Source organism: Kogia breviceps, chromosome 11 (genome assembly GCF_026419965.1).
Source record: "Kogia breviceps isolate mKogBre1 chromosome 11, mKogBre1 haplotype 1, whole genome shotgun sequence".
Lineage (NCBI taxonomy): Eukaryota > Metazoa > Chordata > Mammalia > Artiodactyla > Physeteridae > Kogia > Kogia breviceps.
Genome location: NC_081320.1, coordinates 41,366,346 through 41,380,879, shown reverse-complemented (window position 1 = coordinate 41,380,879; position 14,534 = coordinate 41,366,346). Strand labels below are relative to the sequence as shown.

The window sequence follows — 14,534 nt, the reverse complement described above, 5'->3', positions numbered from 1 at the left end:
CCCGCACACAAAAGGAATGCCTTTACTTCCACCCAGCTAACCCGGCTCCGTCACACCCTAGCCATCCAATAGGATTTTTGTGAGGATTCAATAAGAATCATTTCAAAGGCCTTAAGTGCTTTACAGAGACAAGTAGGGAAATTTATATATTATCTCTGGGCCCCTATGAAGCAACACCTACACTATGTTTAAGCTATTGAATGAAACATAGATGTCTAATAAGTATTTGTTGAGTGTGCGAATGAATGAACAAATACACGCATATGACCAAGTCTGGTTACATTAAGTGTGGATCCATTAGTCCCAAAGCCCAAATATCACCTAAGACCTAGACTCAGTGACTTTGTTTTTTTTGGTTTAAGTCAAGATTAATTGCCTGATCTTGACACTTACCAAATCTTAGACTTTGGGGATCCATGTGTGTCTCTCAAATTTACCTTTTGAGTGCTTGTGTGCAAAATAACATCTACCAAGTGCTGCTGTATATGAAAAAATGTGCACAGCCATCCACATATTGACTTATTTATTATTCTTGTAGATAAAATGGCTCTTTGGCAAGAATTTCTGTAAGGAATGTGTAAACATTCAATTCTATGCAGTAAATCAAATTCTAGACATCCTTAGCAGCATTAGTAAATCATGTTTTAAACATTAAAATGTTTTAAAACAGCAAACACGCACACACAGTTATATTTATTGGCCCATATCAGTTTGAATAAAATTACATAATGTAAATCCATTCCATAGTCCAATGAAGAATTACCTTATGATATTTTTCTCCCCAAAATAAGATCCCAACTTGATTTTTCTTTGCAATGACAGCTTAGAGTGCTGGAGTGAGAATCAGGAGACCTTGGGTCTTAGCCTAGGCTCCATCCCTGTGTGATCTCCAGCAGAAGACATGCCCCTTTGGGGTTCTAGCTTTCTCCCCTATAGAGTGAAGAGGTTGACCTTGGAGGTCCTGTCTCAGTTTAAATTCTATTCTCAGGTTCCAGGTAGTAGGTGTGAAGTCAGTACAGATGGTCCCATCGTCTGTAAAGGGAATTTTCCCACCAGTCCTGCCAAGAAGTAACCCGAGGGGACCCAGGGCCTCGTCCTAGCGCCCCAGTCAGGAGCCAGACCATAGTGAGGAAGCTGAGCCTAGAGAGGCCTAAAGCTGGGAAGAGACAGCATGAGCCCGCAAGTGTGTGTGTGTGAATTTGTGTGTGTGCATTCGCATGCATGTAGATGTATGTATACACATGTGCTTGTCTGACTGCCTCACAAAGCCTGAGGATATAAAAGCTGTTTTCCACTGTTGGGAACTCAGCACATCATTCCCCCTAATCCGTTGGTTTATATAACACTGGTGTGTTATGAACTACATTGTATTCTCCCCCTCAATCCCCTTTGCACCCCCTGAACTGTGCTTGGCTCACCAGGACCGTCATAAGATGTGGTCCATGGACTCGTATTTACCAGACAACTGTTGTCCAGGACACTCACTGCTCATTACGTTGGACCCCATTATGAATCCACGTGGAGGAAATTTTTCTGATCTCAGGATCAGAAAGTTATACTTCTGAACATCTGGTTTGCATCTGTCTTGCAAACACTGGACATTCAACTGTGTCCCTCTTTGCACTGACTGTCAAGATGCCCAGGCCAGGTCATCTTACTTGTTTTTTCTTGTGGCATGCATTTTTTTAATGTGATATTAAGTTTTTTTCAGAACAAACCGTAGCCCTAAACTAAACCAAACTAATACCCAGGCTATGCAATACACATACACACAAAGTGTAACCAGTGAGTTTTTCACTTTGTTGGCCAACCTGACCAGCCTCTTGTCCCTAACTTCTGCCCAAACACGGGCCTGATGTCCATGCTGGGCACCTCTGACTCCGCATGCTTTCTTAAAGAGAAGAATTGATTGATTGATTTTGCTAAGCGCTTCTCCTTATGTCATTTGCCATGATCCTTATTATAACTCTGGGGCTGATTCACTTTGTTATACAGCAGAAACTAACACACCATTGTAAAGCAATTATACTCCAATAAAGAGGTTAAAAAAAAAGAAATGATAATGTCCTAAAAAAAATTAAAAATAACTCTGGGGCTCAGATAAAATAGAGATTACTTTCTATATTTTGCAAATGGGGCAACAGAGACTTAGAGAAATTCAGTGATCTGCCCAAGGCTTTAAAGCAAGTTAGAGAGTCAGGTCTCCTGATTCCTGGCTTGGGGGCCCCAACTCTCTGATTTTAGGGGCTCCTTCTCCAGATCGCCCTCCTGAATACAAAAGAAGAGTCACATTCTATGCCCATTTTCGAGCATCTTCTATGCACCGAGTCCCATACCGCTCCCAGTGGAGATTACCAGAAGAGATGAATATGTAGCATCTAACCACAATAAACACAAGGACCAAACAGGAAAATGTCCTTTATAACTCCTGGGCATGAAAATGACAAGATGGTTTAAACAGGTATCTGGATGTGTGTAAAATTGATAAATTCTAACATCCAAAGCAGGAGTTCAGGAAGGGAGAGGTCTGGCTATCTGCCAAAGGAGGTGATAGGATGGAGCTGAGGTGTGCATGTGTGTGCTCATGGGAGCAAGAACAGCTGAGAGGCTGGCTTCATTGAAGTTGGATCTTCAGGAAATCAGCAGACGGGAGTCCGGAGAGGGTGAGGTGAGAAGGCAGAGGACCACCATGCCACATTGGCCAAACGGGGTCCCAGGGAGCCATCTGAGGCTGAGGCAAGAGGAACAGGGATCCTGCCTTCCAGGTCCTACAATCAGGCTGGTGGGGCCACGAGCACGCAGGTGCCAGCCCCATTCCCTATTAGGCAACACGCAGCACCATCTGCACAATCCCAGGAGCAAGAGCAGATATTTTATAATTTCCTTTTTTCTTTTTAAGTCTAAATTAAAAATAAATGTTCCTTCAGTTCTCAGATGTATATCTCTGGTGCAACCTGCCCACATTCCCTCATGCTGCCCTTTCCAGAACATGGCAGGGGAAAGGAGGAAAGAGATGAATAGAGAGAGGGAGCCAGTCCGCCGGCTTCAATGCCAGTGGATTGCACCTCTTCCAAGGAGAAGCTTCAGGCGTGGCCGCGTGGCGGGTGGAGAGAGCCCAGAAAGCGGCTGGGACCGGGGAACGTAGAAGGAGAGCCAACAGCCAGAATTCCCAGCCCAGCCTGCACCCTATCTTGCTGCAGGACCTCGGCCAAATCGCACATCCTATCTTTGCTCCCATTTATAGTTCATAACACTACTGGGGTCCCCTCCACAGCTCCCACCCCCGGCAGCTGTCCTCTCCGCACATCTGTCTGCCTTTGATTCCCCTTCCCCTTGGGTGGCCGGCCATGGGCCCTGATGATCATCGCTCAGGCTCTGGTGGTGGGAGGAGCTGGACTCAAATCCTGGTTCTAGTATTTACCGGCTGTGTGACCACACACAAGTTACTTGAGTGCTTTGTGCCTCTGTTTCTTCATCTGTTAAATGGGGACAATCCTGGTACCTCTCTGGATGATCAAGAGAGGAAGTAAGGCGTGGAAAGAATTTGGCACAGTGTCTGGCACACAGCACGTGCTCACTAGGTGTTAAATGCTAGTATCATTCCTTTCCTTCTACCTCATTCTTTTCTAGCCTTTGCTGGTCTCTCATTTCTCTGAACTCCACAGTCTACATTCACAATTGAGCACCATTTAGCCCCAATCTTGTCTTTGAACACAAGGCTTATCCCATAAAGGATAGTAAGTTCCTGATGGTAGAATTAGGGCTTTTCTCTCTGATGTCCCCCAAAGCACTCAGCACAAAGCTGGGCCCACACCACACACTGGAAGAACATTGCTAATTCATTATTAAGAACATTAATTCATTCTCGGCTAGGGAAAAGATCCATGATGGATTGTGACAATGACCACCATCACCCATCTCTTCCTTAGTCCTTTTATTAAAGTCTGATTGCATGAGACTATTGGTCTTTGGAGAGGGGGGCAAATTGAGTTTTGGTCCCAATTCTTCACTCCTCCCTGCATCCATACCCATGCCAGGGGAGGAATTTGTTTCCATGCTCTTGGTGGTGCTTGGCCATATGACTTGCTTTGGCCAATGGCATGTGGGAGGAAGTGGCAGAGTGCCAGTTCTAAGCCCAGGCCTCAGAGGCCTCATATGTTTCTGCTGGCCCTCTGTGCTCCTAACATTGCCAAGAGGAGACATTCCCTGACTAGTGTCCTCATCTGAGGATAAGATGTGAGGAGCAGAGTCCAGCCTGGGTGAGCTGACTCCCAGTTGACCCCAGACCTGCAGTGAGAAGCAAAACTGCCTCGGTCAAGCCCAGTCTAGATCAGCCAAACCCTGGGTAACTGCAGATCCCTAAGAATGAATGCTTATGACTGCCACTGAAATTTTGTGGATATTTGTTACACAGCATTATAGTAGCAAGAGCTGATTGATACACGGATTACTACATATGAAGAGTGAATATGCTATCCTCTCTGAGAAAAATTCTTTACCATTACTAATGCACCTTGAATTATATCTTCCCTAGTGATACTGGTTCCTGAGCAGCCTAGCTTATCTACCCACTCCACCTGGTGACCATTGGCCCAACTCTGCGGCCTCCCTGACTACTCCAGGAAGAAGGGAAGTTTGTGTTTGAGCCTCATCTCAGGACAGAATCAGGAATGGGGCCAATTGCACCCATATGGCAATTGGCTCACAAGAAAAATCACATCTTCGCTTCAGGCCTCCACGGTCAGAGTGTTCTAACCTCTGCAGAGAGATGAGGTCTCAGCGTGAGAGAGAGGCACCACCAAATATCTCAATCTGCTTGGCCAGAAGTGGGACATGAACAGTTGAAGACAAGGACAAGGAAGCAAGGCCGCTGGTCACAATTCTGTGCACTGTAATATTGGGACTCAGAACTGAGCAGCCCCCTACCCCATAAGAAAGTGACTCAAGCAATAAGGAAAAGAAAACTTTTTAAAAGTATTTTAAAAATCCAGAGGGGAAGCAGGGTGTGTGCCAAAACAACTGGATGGTGAAACTTAAGTCAGCGGAAGACCACAGGGCACAGAATTGCCATGCTTGGCAAGATAATGGCAGAAATAACTGGTCCTCCCACCCTCCACTCCATCTCCATTTGGCTAATCCCTCCTCAACCTCCAGGTTTCAGCTTAGTTGTCACTTCCTCCAGGAAGCCTTCCCTGGCCCTCAACATGATGTTAGATTATATGCTCTCTCAGCACTCTGCCTGCCTTCTTTGCAGTATTCATCTCAGTAGTAAATATCTGTTTAAATTCTATCTTCCTTGAGAGCTTCCAGAAGCTTCAGAGGGGTGAGACCATATGACATTCACTTCTCAAATACCTGGGAGTCCTCACTGGCAAAGCAACAGCTTTGGCATCATACCCTTTTCCTCCACACTGACTCACTCAATTCTAAAATGTTCCTCTTACTTTTCAAAAGACCTTCCATGGGCCCCAGTACTCAACAATTTGCCTGTTGTTTCCTTCTACTTTGTCTCCACCTTCTGATTTATATAGCTAATGATCGAAAAGTAACACTTTGGTGCATTAGGGGTGCTGCTATTTAAAGGATCCCAACCAGTTAAAGAAAATATCTTTTGTCAAATGAATGTTTGTCCCTGACTGGTCAATTCCAGCTTAATGAGCAACAACTCTTGGATGGTATAAATTAAGCCAAAATAACTGGTATCCAAGTCTGGGATGAGGAGGGTTGGAAAGTGTCAGGAAGGCCCTGGGACTCAGCCAAATCCTCACATAAGTGAACCCTCCATGGTCCACCTTTCCTCCCTGCAGAGATGACTTGATTTACACCAGCACTTTTGGAGAAATGGAGTTTCTAAGTCCACACGATCATCTGCAGTGTTAAGATGAGAGGGTTCAGAGTAGAGTCCAAGCTCCAAATGTCCCAAGACAGAAATCTGGTTTGGACATAACCCGAGGCCTCTGGATTCACTGACAGAATGCTCCCAATCTGCCCTCCTCAGTCTCCCAGCTGGATAGCGGGGTTCTGGCCTTAAGTTCTGAGACTTCCAGAATGACAGGGGGAGGGGAGAGGAGGACAGCAGTGTCAGGGAGCTCAGGGCTGAGAGGGGAGGCACGATGTCACCTGGGAGAACCTCAGGCCCACAAGAGAAACCCAGCTCCTTGCCCCGAGACATTACGGGAGCCAAGGGTAAAGGCTGGCAGCTGGGGAAATGCAGAGAGGACGGGATGGGGGCCTGGACCCTGGCCCTGCCTCTCCCCAGCCACACATGCCCGGAAAGGACAGGGCTGCACACCTCTCAGGGGAAACATGGGAATTGAGATGCCAATTATAAGAAGTGACCACGGTTGATGGGGTTCTTCTGGGAAGGTACCTGAAAAAGGGGAGCCGTGAACTGCACCAGCCTCGGGAACAGCCTTGGTGGTGCACTGGCTTAGCCGCCATGCTTGTGTATAAATTGGGATCTCTTTGCCACACATCAAAGGGGGAAAAGTTTCCATCTTCAAATGTTAAGCTTAAAATAAGACACTACATGGGTGCCAGTAGATCTGTGAAATCTGCTGACTAAACTGGCACCAGCTTCTGGGAAAAAACCAGCTCGTTTCTCCTGAGCTCTGGGAGTGAGCAGGGTAGGGGCGGGGTTACTCTCAGGCAAGGTGACAACAGCGTGGGGGGGGTCAAGTCAGGGATGCTCACCTGGGCAGGAGGCAGTTTAGATGTTGCTTCCAGAAGCATCTTAGTCGAGGCACCTGCCAGCCTTACTCACTCCTTCCCTTTATCACTCAGGGACCCAGTTCTAGCACATTCGCTGGCACCCCATTTCTATTTTGGTAAGCATTTTAGTGGTTTCTGCATGTGTATATTTCTTACCCATTCTATCACAGCAGGGGCTTCCCTAAGGCATGGACTGGAACCTTCACTCGCCTTCAGACCAGGCGTTTGCTGAGATGTTCAGTGCTACCAGACGACAGCAGGGTCTTAGGGGAGCTGATGTGGCTGGTGGGAGCCAGGCCTTGGGTGGAAGTGCCGGGACAGCCACAGTGCTCTCTCCTTACTGGGTGAGGCAGTGGCCCCGGGAGGGAGTGGGACCAACGAGTCCTCACATTGCTTATCCACGTCAAAGTGCCTGGATGGAAGGCTACAGGTTCTCCACAACCAGTGGCTCCTCTTGGGACCTGGCCTCTGGCCCAGCTGTTCTGAATCCCAATATACAACTATTCGGGACTAGGGAGTGAGGCTAGGTGAGCCTGTCATTTTGGCTCTGGCTGCCACTGACGCCATCCCAGGTCATGCTGCCCATTCGCCTCAGTCAAGTGTTCATACAGGATCTCAGATTCCAGGGATTCCTATTCTCACATCCTACACATTTATCCACAGAGGGATGTTTGCTTCAGGCTGGAAGAGGACTAGTCCTGATAGGACATTCACAGCGTCTACTTCAGCAGTAAACCTCTGAACAGCATGGGAGTGGATCAGCACTCAAGTTCCCATGAAGCCTAGGCCATAGTGACCCTGAAGTGATTGATTTGTCTTACAAAGAGGAGAGAGTGGAAAAATATGGGGTGTCCTCAATAACACCTGTGAACTAGACACAGTGCTGGCATCCCTTGGGTTAGCTAGTTTATCCCAGTTGATGGCAGCCATTAATTTTGAAAGGGTCCAGTTGGCCTCTTATGAGGAATAAGCCCCAAACTCAACTTCTCTCGCTTGGGAGAGATGATACTGCCAAAAGATATATCTTTTTATTTTTAAGCATTGATGGAATATTTATTAAAATTACTATGGCAGATTCTTGTTTGCCTACCTATAGCTATTCTTCACTTCTTTCTCACTAACAGAATCCCTATAATTAGGGATTGACTATATATCCAGCTAAGTTCTACATGGAATATAAACAGAACTGTTCTGTGATGCTTTGAAGAAGACTACTTAAAGGGAAATGACTCAGCTAGGAGGTACATCCTTTTACTTCTCCCTCTTTCTCCTCCCTGGGATGTGGCTGTGATGACTGGAACTTCAGCAGCTATTCTGGGCTATGAGGTGACTGACACTAGAAGGCAGCACTGAGAATGGTGTAGAAAAATGGAAGCCTGGATTCCTGATGACTGTGGGGATCTGCCTACCTCCAAAATTCTCTGGTATGAGAGAGAAAGAAATTATTTTGTTTAAGGTACTGTTATTTTGAACTTTCTGTTATATACAAGTGGTCCTACTCCTAACTGATATAATAATATACTATGCTACAAAGAAAACCATAATAAATCTCAAATGGCAAAATTGTAGTGGTCACTCTCTCTGAAAATGAGATAAACTAGAAAATAATAACAAAATAATATATCCTTTAAAAACCCAGTCATTTGGAATTTAAAATGCATTCTTCTGACTATCTAACAGACTAAAGAGGATTCAAAGCTATAATTTCAAACTTATTTAGAAAATAAAAACATAGATCACTATATATGAAAATGTATTAAACATAGCCAAGTATTCGATATACTCAGAAGCAAATTCAGAGCCCTAAACAGCTTCATTAGAAGGAAAGAATGAGAATAAATAAGAATAAATTCAAGGCAAAAGATTAAAAAACCAGCCACAAACAAATCAAAGAGGAAAAGTGGATATTATAAAAACAAGAGCAAAAATGAATAAATTAGAAAATGAAACCAGAAGAATTGATAGATACATCTAAGAGCTGATTCCCAGACACAACTCTCACAAATCTAGTTATTTTAATAAAGGAGATGGAGGTGAGAAGTGGGGACAAGACTCAAAACTCAATCCAAGGAAAGATCATTATATTTTAAAAATCAATACTTATAACTTTTCTACAACAAAGACACCAGAGAGTAAAGGAAGAACAGTTGGGAGAGAGATTTGTAATATAGATAATTCAAAGGATTAATATCCAAAATATATAAGGAATGCTTACAAATCAATTAGGAAAATATAGCAAATGGAAGAATGGACAAAGGATGTTAACAGCTAATTCATGGAAGAGGAAATGTAAATAGCCAAGAAATATATGAAAAGAAGTGAGATCTTTTTGGTGTTCAGGGAAATGTGCATTACCTTTTACATAGCAAACTCAGTTTCTGGAATGGGCCCTTAAGAAATCATCATACTTGTGCAAAAAGAACTTTATAAGGATTTTTCACAGCACTGTTATTTCTAATAGCAAATAATCAGAAACAATCTAAATCCATCACTATGGGAGAGAATGCTACTCAGCAGGAAAAATGAAGAAAGGACGGAAGGAAGGAAGGAAGGGAGGGAGGGAAGAAGGGCGGGAGGGAGGAAGGGAGGAAGGAAGGAAGGAAGGAAGGAAGGGAGGGAGGGAAGGGATCCTTATGTAGGCAAACTGCTAAGTGTAATTAAGCTATTTGTAGATAAATAAGTGTATTTTTACTTATAAAATATATCTATCTAAAAACAAATTTTTAGTGATGATTCATATCTTTGCAAATGCCTAGAAAAAAGCCTGAAAGTTCACACCAGACTTCTCACAGAGGTTACGTCTGGGAATAGATTTGGAGTTGAGGGTCGTCAGAGGAACTTTACTTTTTTTTTTTGCATTGTTTGAATTCTAAGCTGAGAGAATATATTCATGTATTACTTGTATAACGTTAAAAATATTCTTTAAAAATATTCTTGGTGATATTTTTGAATTCCAAAGAACATATTCATGTATTACTTGTATAATTTTATAAAATACATGGAGAAGTTTTTTTTTAATCCTAAGGATATTTCTGCACTCCAAAGATAAAGAGAAAAAATACCAAAAGCTCCCAAAGGGAATGGGGGAGGTTTACCCATAAAGAAAAAGAGAATCAGGCCAACTATTGTTCATGTATAAGAGGGAAAAAACGTCATTTCAGATATGCAAGGACTCAGAAAGTATTGCCCACACACTCAATATTATTCAAAGAAGTACTCTAGCAAAACATAGAGAACACACACACACACACACACACACACACACACACACACACACACAAAGCCTAAAAAACTGTGAAGTTTAATATAGGTGTTAAGCAAGGATTCAAAAAACTGGTGAGATTCCAGATTATTTCCAAAATCTTGACAGGTGTGTACGGGTGAAATGGTAGAGAGTAGGGTAAAACGGTATGCTAAATGTCTCTTCCTTTATGGGTAGGGTTGGGGAGGTCCTATTTACTATTCAATTATTGATATTGATAAGGTAGATACAGCGAAATCTCTTCATAAAATATTATAGGAGAATGGTAATTAGAGAGGATTAGGATGCTCTCCTTCCAAACTACTTAAGAAATCAAAAGGACCGATGAAAATTACCACTCTAGTACAAATCAGGAAAATAAATGGAAACAATAACAAACTTGATAAGCAAACCAACAAACAAGCTACTTGATGGCTGGGATAAGTGCTCACAACAACCAGTGGCAGAATAAATATGAATGGGTTCCATTAATTATTAAAGTTAAAGACAGTTTCTCAAACTGGGTAAAAAAAAAAAGGAGAATTCAGCTCAATTTTGTCTACAAGTGACATATACACAGAAACTAAATATCACTCTGATATAAATGTGTAGGCAATAATTTACAAGGCAGGGGCTTCCCTGGTGGCACAGTGGTTGAGAGTCCACCTGCCGATGCAGGGGACGCGGGTTCGTGCCCCGGTCCAGGAAGATCCCATATGCCGCGGAGCGGCTGGGCCCGTGAGCCATGGCCGCTGAGCCTGCGCATCCAGAGCCTGTGCTCCGCAATGGGAGAGGCCACAACAGTGAGAGGCCTGCATACCGAAAAAAAAAAAAAAAAAAAAAAAAAAAAAAAAAAAAAAAAAAAAAAATTTACGAGGCAAATAAAATGGGAATAGAAATATTAATATGAGATGAAGTCGAATTCAAGACAACAATATTCAATGAAACAAGGATATTGCGTGTGTGCGTGTGTGTGAAAGAAAGAGAGGTGGGAAGGTGGAGATTATAACATCAAGAAGGTAAAAAATGTCATGAACACACCAAACCCCACTGCACTGAAATATATACAGCAAAAACTATAAGAAATGCAAGGAAATTAAACGCACACAATTACAGTGGGGGAAACATAATACTTTCTCAGAATATTTCAGAACAATGTAGAAGTTTCAGGGAAACTACAGAAGGATCGTGATGAGAATGATATTCCCTATACATGTTGATATATATTTAAAATATATGTATACAATGAAACATTGCAAGCATACAGAGAAGTCTAGAGGATACTACAATGAATATCCACATACTGCCAAATCTTACCATTTTGTGAAAATTTTATCTTTTTAAAAGATGAAACATAACAGATACAAATGAAGCACCTCCTGTTCTGCTAGATTCCATTGCCTTCTCTCTCTCTCCAGAGGTAAGTAGTATCATGAATCTGTTGCTAACTGTTCCCATGAATGTTTTTATGGATCCTTGAAAAATATACCCATAAATATATATATAATACTGCTTTGCATAATAAAACATTATATAAATGACATCAGACAGTATTATTACTCTGCTACTGTTTTTTCATTCATCATTGTTTTTGAGATTTATCAATATTGATAAATGTAGCCCTGTTCATTATTTTATTTCCTGTGTTAAGTATTCCATTGCATGACTAAATCATAAATATCTATTCTCTTAATGGACATTTCAGTGATTTCCTTTTTTTTTTTTGCTATTATAAACAATGCTGCAAATATTTTCTTTTCATATTTAATGTGTTTTGTGTATGAGGTGAAATCTAACTTTATTTCTTTTTCACATAGGTAGCACCATTTGTTAGATGGCCCATCCTTCTTCTCCACTGATTTGTCAAATATCAAGCTTCCATATGGGTATGGGCATGTTTCCAGACTTTCTATTCTGTTGCAATGATCTATTTGCTTATCTCCAAACCAAAACCAAACTGTCTTATACTTACTTAGTAGGGTGACTCTCCTCTTACCACCTCTTTCTTTTTTTTTTTTTTTTGGCTGCGTTGGGTTTCCGTTGCAGTGCACGGGCTTCTCATTGTGGTGGCTTCTCTTGTTGCGGAGCACAGGCTGGAGGCGCGCGGCCTTCAGTAGCTGCTGGGCGTGGGCTCAGTAGTTGTGGCGCACGGGCTTCAGAGCGCAGGCTCAGTAGTTGTGGCATACGGGCTTAGTTGCTCCATGGCATGTGGGATCTTCCCGGACCAGGGATCAAACCCACTTCCCCTGCATTGGCAGGCGGATTCTTAATCACTGTGCCACCAGGGAAGTCCCACCACCTCATTCTTGAAAATTGTCTTGGCTGTTCTTGGCCCTTGGCTTGTTCATATAATTTTTAGTATCAACTTGTCAAGTTCCATGAAAAATCCTGCTGAGATTTTGATTGGCATTTTATTGAATATAATTAAATATAATTTGAAGAAAATGGGTATCTTCATGATAACGAATATTCCCACCCAAGGTGATATATTTCTCCATTTATTTAGATCTCCAATGTCCTTCAATAAAGTTTTATAAGTTTTTCCATAAAGATCTTGCACATCCTTTCTTGAATTTATTTTTGGTAACTTATCATTCTAAGTGCTATTATAAATGCTTTCTTTTAAAAAAAATATCATGTTCTAGATGTTTGTTATAGGTTTACAGGCATACAGCAATTATTTTGTATACTTGTCTTACATCCAGAAATCTTATAAAATAGTAGTTCCAATAGTTTGCCTATTCTCATGAAAAATTTTGTTTCTTCCTTTCCAATACTAATACTGGTCATTTATTTTTTCATGTCTTATTGTACTTGTTAGTCTCCTAGGAAAATGCTGGATAGAAGCACTACTATCAGGTATTCTTACCCTGTCCCAGACATTAAGATTTTACCTTTATCTGATTCATCTTTAAGAATGGTTCTTGCTATGGGGTTGGGGTCTTTTGTTTTTTGTTTTTTTTTTGACAGATACTGTATTAAGTTAATGAAGCTCCCTTTTAGACCTAACTGACCTTCTCTCTTTAGAAAAAGTATAAATGGAGTTATGTTTTATCAAATGATTTTTCTGTATCTACTGAGACCATCATGTTTCTCCTTCAATTTGTTAATGTGATGAACTATATTAATACATTCTCTAATGTTACCATTTTTGGTAAATCTTTTTTGATATATTTTAATACAGTGCTGGATTCAACTTGCTATTATTTCATTTAGACTATGTGTAATTTCATAAGTGATATTGGCCTATAATTTTTCTGTCTCATACTTACTTCTTTGGTATTGGTTTCAAAGTGCCTCATAAATGAATTGGGGAATATTTCCTCTTTTTTATTCTCTTTAAAGACTTTTGTAAAGATTGAGTTTGGCTATTCCTTTGAGTGTAGTCACTTGAAAGATCATGGGAGCCTAGCGGTAATTTTTGATTTGTTTGTTACTTCTTTGGTGCATATATTTTAAGCAACTGATCTAATTTCTTTCTATTTACAGGTCTTTTCAAATTCTATATTTCCTCTTGCTAGGCAGTTTTTGGTAACCTGTACTTTCTCAGAAATGTATCCATTTTTTCTAAGTCTTCAAATTTACTGCCCCAGATTGTTCAATGAATTTTGATCTTTTAAACTTCTATTATATCTGTAATTATTATACTTTTTAGTCCTAGTATTTTTTATTTGTATCTTCTCTCTTTTTTCTTGCCCAGTATTGCCAGAAATGTCTATTTAATTAGTCCTTACACAGAAGCTAGGAAGTTACCCTCAAGATATATCTCCAACAATATCAAAACACATGCACAAGACTATCTATTCTTGCATTATTCATATTGGCAAAATAATGGAAATAAATGTCCATATGTAGGAAAATAGTTGAATAAATTATGGTACTTCCATGTAGTATACTACTACGCAGCTATTTTTTTAAAAAAAGAATGAGGAAGATCGCTATAAACTGATACACTGTGATTTCCAGGATATGTCATTAAGCAAAAAAAACCATTGTGCAAAAGGATTATATAATATGGTACTTTTTATAGAAAAAAGAAAGGGAAATGTATTTGTATTTGCTTATTTTTACAAAAAGAAATAGGAAAGATAAAATTATTTACTTAGAGAGGATAGGTGGGAAGGAGGTAGAAGGGATAGAGAGGGAAATGGGACTTTTATTATGCCTTTTTTATATAGCTTTTGACTTTTGAACTATGTTGACATTTTATATGGTTCCCAAAATAAATCAATAAGAATGGGGAAACATCTGAAATTCAGTGGCAACAAAAATGAATAAACCTAACTGCATATCAAATAAATAACATATACACACAGAAGAAAATAATTAATACAAATAACTTTTTAAAAAAAATTCAAATAACTTTTGAACACAGTTCTCTGACTGTATACTCTCAGTAGGATCTATTCAATGGACAAAAAGAACTTCAAAGAAATCTCAAGTTTTACTTAATATATTTGGCGGGGGGGGATTAATACATGTTTGAGTGGCATTAATGTAGCAATTCTGAAATTATTTTATTTGTATATATAAGATTTAGTAACTTAATAAATACAATGTTGTTGTAGTCTCATTCAGGGAG

The 14,534-nt window shown here is 40.8% G+C and overlaps 1 protein-coding gene across 8 annotated transcripts in view; it reads right to left on the bottom strand.

Moving 5' to 3' along the window:
- The window catches only part of SFXN5 (sideroflexin 5), a 118,014-nt gene that overhangs the window by 57,929 nt on the left and 45,551 nt on the right, over window positions 1-14,534 (bottom strand). The window lies entirely within an intron of this gene.